The sequence below is a fragment of the Ceratosolen solmsi genome, unplaced genomic scaffold (assembly GCF_000503995.2).
Source record: "Ceratosolen solmsi marchali unplaced genomic scaffold, CerSol_1.0 scaffold57, whole genome shotgun sequence".
NCBI classification, from domain to species: Eukaryota; Metazoa; Arthropoda; class Insecta; order Hymenoptera; family Agaonidae; genus Ceratosolen; species Ceratosolen solmsi.
Genome location: NW_011948427.1, coordinates 4,888,206 through 4,904,557, shown reverse-complemented (window position 1 = coordinate 4,904,557; position 16,352 = coordinate 4,888,206).

The following is a 16,352-nucleotide window of genomic DNA, read 5'->3' as shown; positions in this document are numbered from 1 at the left end:
GAGCGAGCATTTTCGGGTTGAATCCAAAAGAACAATTTAATATTAAATAAATTGTTATGATATAAAACAATTTGATTTGAATTTTGCTCAGTCGATAATATTAAATAATACTTAAAGAAATATAAATTATTATGTGCTGTTTTATTATTAGCAGTAAATTAAATTAAAAATATTTTTAAAATTACCGCATCGTGTCTTTCGTATTAATTTTCAATTTTCAAGAAAAGTATACTGATAACAATTGTTATTGAAAGAATTGTTGAATGGAAAGAAAAAAAAAAATGAATAACTTGATTAATATTTAAAAGTAAAGGAAATACAGAAATATTAAGTGAATTATGTGAAAGATGAAATATAAGGTTGGTATAGAAATTTTATCGATTTTATTCTTGTCAATTAATTTTTTTTCCTTTTAAAAATCGACGTTGCACACGTATAAAATATTATAAGTTAGCCATCTGCTTTCAACTGTACCAATTTCAAATATTCCATTTTGTATTATTTTTTATGTCGTATATTTTATTATAATCGATACAATGAAAACTTTGTCTTCTTTTTCTACATATATTTTAAAATACGTTCCCTACAAAAACTTTGGATACACGATCTAATAATTTCCATTTTGAATATCATCATCATTAAAATGCAAATGTAAATGGAGTATTTTCTTTATTACATGTTTCGTTACTTTTCATTCAAAAATCATTTTATATATATAAACGGCAACGAGAATTTTAAGGGCCTTTATTTTTTAATATTATTTTAATTAAAAATGGTAGTTTCATAATCGCACCCATGCGATTCTTCTTCACAAAAACGTCAAAAAGTTCACGTAGGCGGCACAAGTATTTATTATCGCTACAGCGCACGAAATTACCTTATAGTATTAATTGCTTGTAATTAATACATTTAATTTATTGCAATAAATAATAATAATAAAAAAAAAAAAAAAAAAAAAAAAAAAAAAAAAAAAAAGAAAAAAAGAAAAGAAAAAACATGACTATAGAAGAACAATACTTCATAGTAAATTATTCTTCATTATATCGTTATGTCATCATTATTTTTTTTTTGTCTTGTCTGTTAGAGTCCATCGCAAGAACGGGCATTGAACATTCAATCATAATGTTATCATCCTCAAGAAGAAATATTAAATAAAGCTAACAAATCTGATGTATCCTTTTCCTTTCTTTTCCTCGATTTCTTTCAAGCAGTAATTTTTATTTCGTCTTCTTATTCCTCACAATGTTTTATTTTCTGTTTTATTTTTATTTTTTTTTTTTTTGTTTTTTTGTTTTTGTTTTTGTTTTTTGAAGACTTCCAATTGTCTATTTTCACTCATCCGCAAGATGAAGCTTGATAAAACTGTAAAAAATAAATATTGCACTATTAATATTAATAGGCTTAACCTATAATAATAGTTTATTTCTTCAAAAACTCTGACACTTGCGAATTTAAACTTACTAAGTTTAATACATCTATCGTAAATTTAACGGTAAAATATGATTTTAATAGAATGCATAGAATACTTGTAATATGTTTTTTAAAATAAAGAAATTATATTTTTATTAGTTAATGTATTAATGAAAAGAATTATATAGTTATTTGGATAATTACTCATTTTGATAAAGTATTTTCTATACGTTTGAAGCTTAATGTTATTTGCAAAAGAATTTATGGTACCAACTATTAATGGTTCCATTATATGTAATGGCAAATACATATTTGGATGCTCGTAGTTGTGTTACAACTCAATAATTATTTCTTCCAGAAAAAAATCCAATAAACGTACAAAAAATTAAAATTTATGTTCATCTTATCATCGCATTAAATTATATAATATTTAAATAACTTCATAAATTGATTTATGAAATAATGATATATTTAATAAAAATATTATTTATTTATTTATTTATTTTTTTTTTATCGAATGTTTATTATTTGTTGACAGCCACAAATACAAACACGGCCGTGTATATACTTGTATGAATGGGTGGATGAGTGAACATGTGTGTATCGATTGCAGTAGTGATGCAATAATCAAGATTTGTAAGCATTAGTCTATAAATTCTATACGATCGATCATAAATCTATCAAAATTTATAAGTTACATTATAAATCTAGATTTTTCACAATGTTTAGTGAATTGCAAATAATTATGTGAACAATAAAAGTGAATAAAATATATGTTGCCGAAATTATTTAACAATATAAGCATTGAATACAATATATTATCGTTAAAAAGTTGAAATCAATCCTATCGATTCATTGTATACATTTTTTTTTTCATTTTATTTTTAATATATATTTTTTATATATATATTTATATATATATATATATATATATATATATATTTTTTTTTTATATTATTTATTTATTATATTATTATTATTATTATTATTATTATTATTATTATTATTATAATATTATATATATTATTTATATTATTATATTATATATCTATATATATATATTTATATTTTTATATATATACTTTTATATATATTTTTTATAAACAAACAATTTCATTATTTTCATTTCGATACCTAATATTTTTATTAAATCCATTACATACAATTATATAAAATTTATTCTTTATAATAAAATAAATTAAATTAATAATTAAATTGTAAAATAAAAACTCATTTGGAAAATTAATAAATTCTCTACGAGTATACACGAGTGAATTACTACTTTTGAACTCTATATATTATTGCAAGAAAATTCTGATAAACGACATTACGGTTCGAATAATGATGAGGTAATGTGATCTTTAGGGCGCCTTTAGGATCCCACTGATTAATAGGGCACCGAAACCAAGTAGAACAATGAGTCCAACCAAGGGCTGACTCGTGTTGGCACTGTTACAAAGGTCAGTGGTACATGAACAGTAAAGGGCACCCACGTCATGGGTGCCGCTTCTTTTTAGGCACTCCTTGTTGTCAGCTAATTCGTCCTCCAGAAAACCGCAGCCACGTACCACTCGGTATTTTCCGTACACTGAAACATTAATTTTTTTTTCTTCGTCACTTTCTACGCATGAATATATATAATTAATAATACCAGCCTTGTAAATCAGATAATAAATATTTAATATATAATACTTTTTAATAAAATACTTTTCAATTAATTTCAGCAATACCTTCATAAATTCAAGTCCTATATAATTTTAGAAATTTTGAGCAATGATATGTGTCGTTAACACGATGACAATATAATTTTAGCTTAATTTAGATTATTTCTTTGATTTTACGTAAAAAAATGTTCATATAATTATCAATTTCATACTTATTAACTTACTCAATGATTGAACGACAATGACAATAATTGTAATCATAACTGAAAAATCAAAATAAAAAGCAATGTCAAGTATGTCATTCGCGAAACTTATTTTAATAATCTTATTGAATAAATGCTTAATTTCTTTAATGTTCAAAATATTCAATAAACTCAGACGTAACTTGTATGTTATATGGTTCGATCATCCTATACCTGAAATAAGACATCATTAATATTTAGAAATAAAATAAAAGAAATTTTATTAGAGAATGTGCATTTTTGATATTTTATTGACTATAAGCTATGGGATTTATATTTAAAAAAAAAATAAATAAATAAAAAAATAAAAAAATATCGCTCATAAAATTATAGAAATTGGAGGCTCTTTTGTTTCCGATGAGTTTCAAGAATTATAGACTGAGCCTTAATTATAAAAGGAATATATAAATAAAATGATAAATCTCAATACTTTAATATAATTTTCAAAATACTATAAAAATTTTCTTATCATATTATGCATAGAGCTTATTAAACTAATTCAAAAATATTGCGGTAAATTTAATTTAAATATGATGCATCTAAAACTTTTTAATACAATTTCAATTCCTCCTTACATAATTATTTAAAGAAAATAATAACAATGACTGATTGACTATATCGATCGATGAAAAATTCCATTAGATTTTCAAAGTTCTGTCAACGAAAACTTACAAGTGATTTTATAATTTGTTATAAATATTCCTTAGACTTTTATCAAAATAAATATAATTACTTTTTCTTAATTACAGAAATACCGGTTTTTAAGAAATGATAATTAATGCTTATTATCGATACGAATCGCGTTAAAATGTCCGAGTCCAGTGTTATATTTAGCCACTTAGAATGATTATTGAAGAGTAAAAAAAAATTGGAAAACGTGGGCACATGTCGGAACGATAAATTCCCGTTGTGGATTAATTGCATTTTTAGATTGGGAATGGAGGCACAAGGTACACCCGGAGGGCTCCGCGCATACAACCAACGGAGTATAGAGGAAGGGCAGGGCGATTGGTATTGTGATATTTTACCAAAGTCTCCAAAAGTTCAGAGCTACCTAGCCCCTGAGAAAAATAATATCAATCAATGACCAATGGTATATGATGTTGAACTCCTCTCCCTCCCCCTCCCCTCCCCCAAGCCCATACAAATTGCTCTTTCTCAATTTAATAACCTAATATTTCGCGAGTTTCCTCTGCCCTCGCTGATCCAGTTCGTCCTTTTCACGAGGAAGCCAATTTGAATACAAATAAAACATTCATTCTATGGTAAATGGAGAGGCAGTGTTAGAGTTCCGAGAATTCATCATTTCGCCTTCAATGCGCTAGGAATGATGTACTTTACATATATAACGATTCTTTAATTTGTCTGTGCTTGTTTCTTGATTTTAACCAACAGTAAGTTAACATTAACATGCTGAAACATGCGATTCACGTATAGTTCCAAAGGCATTGTTTTGATTAATGTTTACAATCTGCTAAACGGCACATTATTCGACACAAATCATTATTAAATACGCTGTAATTAGGTAATTGAGAATCTAAAGAACATGTATATGAAATAATATACAATATAATGTTAAGCAATCAATAGTCTGCTTTAAAAACTTGCATATAATTATGAAATTAATGCATTATGAAGTCCATAAATAATTTTAACAATTGAATAAATTAAAAGTACAAGATACATTACGTATAATTCTCGCCAATAATTATTAATAAATTTTCTCTTTTCTTTTTTTCTTTTTTTCTTTTTCTTCTTTTATGGCAAATAGATGAGAGGCAGAGTTTATTTGAAATTGTGTAGTATTTATGTACAAGTTTAAAGAGCATTCGATTGTATATAAATCAATATTATAAAAAATTTTTATTGAATATTGTATATTGTAAAACTATTTTCGTAGAATGGACAATGAGCTTACAGTTCAATTTTCAGATAAAACAATTTGTACTTTATTTGCAGTAAAAGAAATCCTAAAATTTCTACTCAATTTATATATGAACGCCTGAAGAAATATCAAGATCACGAGTATCTAGTGATTACTTAAAAATTATTCTATGGTGCGTTATTTCATTCGGCCGAACAGCTTCAATATTTATTGCGTTTGAGAACCGTTTGACTAATAAAGCCACGTTTTTGAAATAAATATATAGAATAATTATAGAATAACGGTGCTGATTATACCTATCAAAATAAAATCCGCATACCATCAACTTTTATCGCCCAGTGTTGTTCTTTATTTCTTACTAGAAATTACTCGCATGATAAATATTACTTTTAAGGACACAGTTTTAAACTTACAAACGTTGACGCCGACAAGCTGTCAGTGCCACGCAATTTCAACAAAATAATGTTAACCGAAATCCGAGCGAGTACATTTTGTCGCGGATACAAAATTTTAGCCTCGTACAGAAAAAACTATCTACGAGGTAATTTGGTTTTTTACGATCAACATGTGCATAATTATATAGTTTTACAAGTTTGAAAAATATTCGAGTGACGCACACGCACATACATATTATTTTTTTTACAAAGTATTTATAATTGATATAAATTTCTATTTGTAATAGGGATTAATAATTAATTATCGACAGGTGAGTTAAGACAGACTCGTAGTTTAGATTAATTGTAATCAACTTCTGAGATTATTAACAAAATACTGTTCATCTTGGCGCTGATTTCTGATATACGTTATAAAAATAGTTTTATAAAACATAATAAATTTAAATTATTTGCTAATTAACAATAATAAAAATTATTAATTAGTCATATTGAAATTTGAACGTATGTATAGTTTAGTCAGAGTAATTTTTTACGCATATAAATTGAAAATAAATCTAATATAAATGCAGTATAAATCATTTTACGGATGTCTACAATTTTATATTGAATTATTTGAACGTTTACACGAAAAATTGATTCTTTCAAATACAAATATACAAAAATTTGTCAATCAATTTAATATCATCATATTTATAATGCTAAGAATCACGTTTGATAATTTCACTTCGAGCCATAAGATAATTAATTCATTAATTGGTAATTTAATCAGTTCGTTGTTACGATGCTAGTTAATAAAAAGTTATTTTCAATTTCAGCGACATTTCAATGCTTCTATTGTTTTATTTACTTATTATGAAAATAATGCCAAAGTAATTTGTATTTTAACACTTTATCATCGGATTCCCGATCTTGTTTTACTCTCTTTTAATGAAATGAACATTTTATTGGATAGAGTCCACAAAAGTGTAATACAATTACGCGTCAAAGTTTTCGACTCTTACAAATTCACATGGGCAGCTCTTTGATGAGAGCATCCGTCAATGTTGTCCATAATTGCTGCAATAAAAACCTTCTGGACGAGTGTCAAGGAAGAAACTTAGCAAGGCTAGCGATTACATTGATGTTGAAAGCTCATTTTCAAGAGGAACGCATTCTATGCCTCGTTTATTTTTGTAAAATTCAGAAATGAAATTCGCTATGCTGTCTAATGACGGAGCCATTGAGAGGTAAAAGGCGTGTGAGTGGGTGGGAGTGGGTTGGATAGCTGTGCCTTTCGTTACGTAAGAGGGTGAAAAGGGGACGCGAATCACGTGCCACTGGTACGGGGATGCCGCAATGCAGGCTGGATGATAGCTTGCCAAATTCTCTTTTTCTCCTTCTTCGTCTAACATTCGCTTGCTGCCCCGGACAATGTTCGACATTTCGATAAACGAGGCCTTCGTGTGGTAGAAAATAAAGTACGTAGAGAAGGGGGTAGCATCGATGCATTAAGTCTTTGAGATTATCAATAAATCTTTAATCACATTAACGTAGAAAGATAGATAGATTGTTCCATTTACAAATATAATTTTATGATCCAAATTATAAATGCTATTAGGCATATTTCTTAATGCAGATTAAGTAATTAAGAACAAACGAATATAACACTTTTTGCATAATCTGTTTTGTTATATGACAATAAATTATGAAAAATTAAGATTTACATATTGAGAGTCTTTTTATCGTAAATGAACTTTTTATTACATTTGTATTTATAATTATGGATTATTTGTTATTATAATTTAAAATGTATTTTAAAGCTCCAATATGGCAAATTATTTAATATCTTAATTAAAGATTCTTGTCATTGTGCAATGTTATTCATAAATTATTTGCAATTTTAAAAGTAATAGTTATTAAAGTATATTGTAATGAAAAATTTGTTATATATTTTAGATAATAATAATAATAATAATAATAATAATAATTACAACAACAACAACAACAACAACAACAACAACAACAACAACAACAACAACAACAACAACAACATAAAATTATTAACAGAATAGTGAAAATCTTCATAAATTTCTCATTTTTAATAATAAAGTTATTTTTAATAATAAATAATATATATAAACTATTTTGTCGTTGCATTAAATATTATTTAACAGGTGGAAACAAATAAATTATTGAAATTCACTACATCAAAATACTGAGCAGTATTTCATCTATATAATTATCAAAGAAACATACTTACAATTTCTCTTTCAACAATGTATTTATTTTATATCCTATGCTTATAACTTGCAGCTAGATATACTTTTAAGATGATAAGAGTTAATTGCACTTCGTTGCTTTAAGTTTTCTTGTAACGCTCGAGGGCTACTGTTGCTTATAGATATTAAGATAATACAGAGGTTGAATATTAATACCCATATATATATATATATATATATGAGGATTATATCACTGTTAAACTATATTTATACAACACGAAGAAATTTTAAAATTGACTTTATAACTGTTTATAATTAATAGAACATTAATAAATAATATTTTATTACATTATAATACACTCCTTTATATATAAGTCGTGATGATAGATTAGCATTTAATTATAATTAACAATTAAAGTGAATAAGAAATATATTAATGATAAAAAATATTATACGAATAAATAAATATTTACATCACATTCTATGTATGTATATATATATATATATATATATATATATTTATATCTATTATAATTCTATTCATTTTTAAAGATAAAGTAGTATTGTAACTTTTCTACCAATTTGTTACGGTGCTATTTGAAGTTAATACTTATTTTGATGAAATTAATTTACACAGACGAACATCATTAATTGATCGAATAGTTGATTTAATGAAAAATAATAAATATTTTTGGTACAGTGATTTATTTTGAATATTTTTTTATTATTTAATAATAGAAATACTTTATACGTTAAAAGAAAGTTTAGTGATGTGATAAAAAAAAAAAAAAAAAAAAAAAAAAAAAAAAATTTAACAAAACAATCTTTTGTATAAATGAACTTTTTCTTTAATTCATCAATTCTATTTTAATTAAGCCAACCATATAACATTTTTAAAGGATACTACAACATACTAACTAATATCACTAGTTTTTACGTATGTTTGAATAAATAGATTTCTTCTTATAGATTATTGTGTAATAATAATTGTGTAATATAATTGCCTGAGTTTCTATTGTAAGTTCGTAAAACGTTTCTTGATTTGTAGATGAAGGTTAAGGATTTCAGATTTGAAGGGTTTTTGCAAATACGTAAATATGCAAATAAGAAGTTACTCGTAAGCTCTTCATAATATATATATATATATATATATATATGTGGTCGAGCAGTGCTAGTACCTCTAAGTTATTTAAATATAAATTCAACATAAGTTTTACAATAAATCTTCTAAAAATATAAAATATCCAAAACATTTAAAATAAAATATGGAAATGTTGCTTTCCTTTCAAATCTCCAAGCTGACTACTTGGCAATGCACCACTTGGAATTTATCGCTGAAAATAAAAATGTTCCAAAACTTATAATTAATTGTCTTTTTACACTATATTTGCTTCATAAAAGCCATTAAAGATTGTATATGGATGAAATATTAGATATTATAATAATATAATAACTTTATAAGCAAACTGTAGTACTACGACTACAAAGGTAAATGTGTTTCATTATAAATGTATTTTAAAACGTATTTGAATATAAAATTTAATTCCTCGTAAGTATTATATATTATTTATATAATAAAATTGATATCGATCAATAGAAAATAAGTAATTATCGATGACTTATCAAATATAATCAAGTAATGTGTGTGTGTGTGTGTGTGTGTGTGTGTGTGTGTGTGCGTGCGTGTGTGTGTGCGTGCGTGCGGGCGTGCGCGCGTGCGTGCGTGTGTGAAATATCTATCTGTAAATTATCTCATCAAAATTGATGGCTATGCCAAATCCAAATGATAAGTTAATGATTTCTGTAAATAGTACATTTTTAAGCTAATGAAATGACGTTAATATGCCATTGAATGTTTTCTTTAATAAAAATTGCCTAAAGTAGAACAGAATCAAATGCATGTTGCAAAATTTTTTATCTTTTTAAATTAAAAATGAAATAGTTACAGAATTTGATGAAAACTGAAAAATCATAAAAAAATTTATAATATCGTTGTATAGATAGTATAAAGAAATATTTAATAGTTTTGTAAATTAAAATCGTCATTTCAAGAATAATTGTAAAGAACTTGTGTATTTTATAGATGCGTATGGTAAACCGATCGAATGGAGGTACATCAAATTGGTTGTTCTATAAATAAAAATCTATTTTTATTGAATAAAGTACGCTTCACTTTACTTGATTATTGATTATAATATTTCTTGATAATTTTTATAATATTATTGTACATACCACTTAAAAGTTACCTCATTTGCTGGCTTTCCGTAAAAATAACTTGCAATTATTACCAATATTGATAATAATTGAAATATAGATATCTTTCAGTGCGATATAAATAATATATATCTTGTTCTATAATTTAAAAGCTTAAAATTGAATATGAAATAAGTAATAGTGATCGTATGAGCTTAAAATTTTTAATGTATTTTCCCTACGTAATGTATTAGATGTTAATTCATTGGAAAATTAAAAGCAACGCCTTAAAAATGTTTACCATAAATTAAAAATAATTTTTTTGCACTTTATTTTAAAATCATTTTATATTTAAACAAAAATATGCAAAATAATATGCTCGCTACTAATTGTAGAAAAATAGTAACATAATAATGAAGATATCAATAATGATTTTTTTGCTATAAGTAATGTAATATAACAATAGAATATGTAATACTTTATTTACAGAAAAATAGCAAGTGAATTTTTTAAAATTATTCCTTACACATAATGCACACATATAAATAATATTTTTCGAATTAAATTTTCTAATTACATTCCACGTGTATATGTATGAGCAGGAAATCGTAATTTAGGCTTGTAAGTTAGTGATTCTCGTTGTAATATTAATATAGAATATGCCTATTAAGTTATGAGGATACGTAGTAGCCATGTTGTTGTGATTCCCCAATGGCCTCGATAATCTTGGCTTCGATGTCAAAGTCCGCGTGTGCTTACGATGATTGACAGCCATGATGAAGGATAGAGTTGAGAGCACGGAGTACACCGCTGTAATGTAAGAATGAGGAAGGGATATCGAGATAGGATGGGGCGAAGATGCATTTGAATTGACATCTATCAAACAGTAAATAACGAGTGAATAATATAATTGGATAAACGTATTAGAATTTCCAAAGATTTGGGATCGGATTGTTAATTAGAGTGAGCTGCGAGGGTTCAATTGCCTGGGACAAGTACTTATGTAATAGACAATCGATAATGGTTTAGAGGTGTATAGACAGATGGGTTATGAAGAAGAGAAAAGAAAGTGCAAGTTGAGAGTTATTGAAAGCTAAATAGCGTTGGTAGATGGGTGATGAAGGAAGAAAATAATGCGATTGGTTTTTGTGTAGGGACCGGTGAAGTTAAATAATGACATTGGTGACACAGGATGGGACGCTAATCTCGTTTACTTGGCACAAGTATCGAAAAGGGAAAATAGATGTATCGAATATTCATATTAAATGTAAAAAAAAAAGCAGCGAAATTGCTTAAAATTACTCACCTTTTTGTCTAATTTTTCTGCAGAGTGTGGGCTCGAGATTACTGAGATGCTCCAAACGTGGCTGAAAACTACAATTAACTGTACCAAGGCTATAAGGGTCGAAAGGGTCACCGCATCTCGGATCGTATTCGCTATTGCACTGATAACATATCACGGCCGCCCCTAAAACATACGAAGTCGCAAATGCGAATTAATATGATGAATATACAAGCGCTGCTTCTAAGGGATTACGAAATGAACATTTTCCATTAAATTCTAAAAATGAATAACTTTTAAGCTTAATATTTTTCAGAAATTTAAATATCATTATAATAGCTCGTGAGTACGATATATATTTTAAAATATATCCTCTACCTGCTATAATGACATAATGGGATAAATAATCATAATATAACGTAAACAACGATTAATTGAATAAGCAGATTAATTGATGAATCGACTAATGAATAAACATCGTTAAACGGATTACGGTTTAAATTTTTTACTATAATTAATTAATATATTTTATAATGAATATGACGATGTAAATCTTATAAATCATCGTTTATTCAATCCAATGCTCGAACGTGACTGACTCTCAAACGTATTCCAAGTATTTGAATACCGACGTTCGTATTATTATTAGATTCATAATTAAATAACATTATTTCATTAAATGATTAAAGGACTAAATTAAGGCGAATTAATAAGGTAAATTAATAGCATATAATTTAGTAAATGTAAAATTTAAAACATACTTTCGCTTATTTTTAATACTATTGCTAAGCATTATGCACGTTATATAAAGCACAATGGATCGAGCATAATTTTTGAGACCGGATGAACGTTGCAGACAAATCGTTGCTGTAAACGTATGTCCGATTCTCGAATACGAGAGAATATTGAAAAACGCTTTTGATTAAAATGACAAATTGATAATGACGTCGAGTCGTCGTTGTAAGAGTCGCGGCACGCAGAGTCGCGAAAAACAGATGGGGGCTAAGCAGAAAATGGGGTCGTGACGGCAACGCGATGCAACGGAAATAATACCGGGCATTCCCCGAGAACGAGATCAGGAGGAGAATCGCGAAGGATCGGCAAGGGCCACGCGATAAACGACGTCTCGGCCTCGTCTCGACGATTAAGTGGGTCAGCGGGTATATCGTCCACTGACGTAACCAACCGCTCACGTGTGCTTATCGACCCGCCCGGCATACATCCTGCCACCATGAATTTGCCGCCCCCACAAAAGAAGCCCCTATCGTCTTTTTGCACAAAATAGACTCTAACGTGACAGCCGGTCACTGCCCCCCCCACGCGCTCTCTCTCGCTCTCACTCGCACGTGGTCTCCGATGGAAGGCTTCGTGCGCGATGTATTTTGAAGAACCAAGGGGCTTGCAAACTTACTTATTGATCGCTTCGATTGACAAACGTTGCTAAGCGCTAACCATTTACACGAAAACTTCGTTAAGTGACGATTTAATTTTATAATTTACTCGTATTTTCGTTAGACTGTATAAATTGCGAATGAAGAACTCAGCTTTTTCAATATAATTATAAAGACTTTAAGCAAGAGTTTCCACAATTATTAGAGCGTAAATATCTTTAATAAACTCCGCACGATATTTATTCAGAATTGCAAAACATTCCAATCATCATTATCCTAAGTAAACAATTATATAATTAATCTCACATTAATTTCGATTAATTAGGTAATTTCGTCTATTGATCGTAATTGATCGCTATTCCAATATATACCAACCAGTCAATTACTATTTAATGTTCTTTAAATTTTTGCTATAATATGTACTTTGTAATTGCGTATATAATGCAATATTGTTATAGAAATTTTGAAGATTAGAATAAATAATGAACAAATGAATAAATTTTTTGTTATTATATCGAACGCCCTAAACTATTCGAGCATTCAAATATGTCCTAGAAAATTTTTATCGAAATAAAACGTCTTCGTATGCCAAAATGAGAGTCCGCAGAATAAGGTCTTAGATCCGGAAGAATATTTCACCTTCTATCGAGCTCCACGTCACGTCCTTTTAAGTAGCCATTCTCATCCTTGTAAAAAATTCTTCCTTGATATTTTAAAGCACGATCGTTCAAGCCCAACTAAATAGAGCTTTTAATGAACGTTTATTTTCACCTATGCTGGCTTACTTGTCCCACATAATTATCGAAATTATTCGTGCCGCTCGATATCATCGAGACTCCCCGAGACGCAAGCTCCGATATACCCGAAGTCAAGGCTAACATTGGTGGGAAGGCTTATGTGGCTGGAAAAGCATATTGTTGAGCGTATTGTTGACCTTGGCGAGCCCTTGATAAGCCGACGGTGTATCATTGCCTCGGTCTGAGTATACAGTGATGTTTCTACTGTGTCGACGAATACACGATTGTGTCACTCAATTTTCAATTTCTTCCATGTTTTTTCAGGATAAGAGAGTGAGGACTTTAAAATTAGATCTTTTTAGGGATAATATTCACGAATCATTGCTTCATTAAGATAATTTACTTTGGATTTTTTTAGACCGAGGTCGATACTTGAAATTAGTAATAATGTGGCCAGATCTTGAATATCAAGTAAAATTTTATGTTTCTCTTAGAATTCCAAATCGTTGTCAGTAGCTTGAGACATGATTTTGAGTAGAAATTTGATTTATTATGCGATTTAAAATAAATATCTTACGAAGGATTACAATTTCAGATTCATAAGTTAATTTATATGTTCACCAAGGAGAAACTTTCCAAACCTACATTAAATTCTAATATACTGTAGGTAATATTAGTTTCAATAATACAATAGATGGAAAATTATCATAAAAATTCATTAAAAAAAAAAAAAAAAAGATATTTTTATTCATTTAACAATATCTTCTATAGATTACATAAATAATGTATACAAATTATCAAGAATTATATGTTTCAGGCTTGTATTTAAAAGTATCTATTCGTTTTAAAAAGACTTTTATAACAAAAAAATTATATTAAGATATTTAAATTAAATCTAACCGACAATATATAAAGTTTATTTAATTATTGAAATTGCAATGAAGGAAATATTGCGAAAAACTACATCATTTTTTCGATCATTTTAATCGATATCTTGTGATGCTTTGTTGTATGCTACATGAAATTATAAAATTTTTCGTCAATTCGATAGAAATTTATTTTTAAAATAGTAGAGTTAAAAAATTTCACTTATAATATAGACCAATTAAGAATTCAAAATACTTAAAATAAAACTTCGAAATTTTAATTAATTATGTGTAATGTAATCGAATTATGTGGATTAATAGTTCTAATAATATATTAATTATATAATTTAAATCTTCATTTATAATATTCAAAATTTATTTGATCTAATAAAATTGCAAATATGCTGTTCTTATATTAATTATTAAATTTAATATCTAATATATTGAACAAAAAAAAAAAAAATATATATATATATATATATATATATATATATACAGGAATTTATTATGAAGAAAAAAAGTTAATTAATAAATACTTCATATAACAATTGTCACTTTATATAATATACTATATATTAAATATATATATATATATATATATATTTAAACGACTAAATGTTAAATATTAATAAATATCAACACTAAAAGAATAAATATTAAATATTAATCATTATATAAGTTTATTTTTAAATGCTTTATAAACTCCCTATTTACAACTAAAGATAAATATTGAAATTGTTTCCATATAAGATAATTGCTTCATCATTCACTTGTATAAAATGATATTATTTAGTCATAAAACTTGTATTATTATAGTAATGAAATATAATATCTTCATTATATTTATGCAATTGTGATGATATATTCTTAGTTAAATATCATCGTAAATGTAAAAATTTATTATAATTTTAAATCAACTATTATATCATATTTCTATTTTTAATATTTCAGTTGTTTATTTTTATAATTTAATGGTTTCTTAGTGTAAATGTGAAATTAAATCAATCAAAGATAAATAACGATATTTTCGATTGAAAAAATCTTTATCAGTCATCTCATATACAAATATTTGTGAACTACCTAAATTAAAAATTTGAAATATTTATTCGGTTCAAGGCCCAAAACTATATCACTCAAATGTTCCACTCTAAACTATCATGATCTCGAATTTTGAATATTGATTACTTGAAAAGATAAACGAATCACCCTTACAACTTTTACGCCTTTTCAAATAATCTAAGAAATTACATTGAAGCATGCAAATTTATCTAACTTATACAAATGATATTCAATTAATTTTGTCAATGTGAATATTCAACAATAACCTTTAGAATTTATATAAATAAATATTATTCAGACTACATTTTTCAATTAATTTTATTATTAATTGTTAATATTTAATATAAATACTGACCACTTTCACGTTTTCGCTTATATTATAATTTTTCATCATTTCTAATTTCAGTATTAATATATATATATATATATATATTATTGAAGCTGAAAGTAAATATTTAAATAATAATGTAATATAAAGATTGAAGAAGATAAATATAGTGAAAAACCAAAGTTACTTTATAATTTCCGCATGAAGTCAATTTGAAAAATGTTATTATCACGCTACTTTTAACGTTCAATAGAAGAGTCGCGCATTAGAGACCGGAATAGGTGTGGTGCGCTTTGTGTTTATGTATTATGTTTGGCAACATTAAATATAGTAAAAAAAAAAAAAACCAAAACAAAAAAAAAACAAAAAAACAAAATCAATTCTAAATAGATGATAAAATCTCTAATGAGACAGTAGGTGCCGCATAACCTAGTAAATGTAAGTACACTTCAAGGTGAAATCTTATCTATGCACAACATGAATACTTATGCCAAATAAATTTTCATGTGACATTTCTTGTTACATTCGAGGCGCTATTCATTTGGCCTATTGCTATTGAATAAATAGTGCAAAATAAAAATTTTACTTCTTGAAATGTAAGACAAAAACTGGAGCATCAAAAATCTAAGAGGTTTAGTAATTTAGTAATTTATGGAAATCATTACTTTTTTGCTGTAGTTGAAAATCCACATTAAATGACAA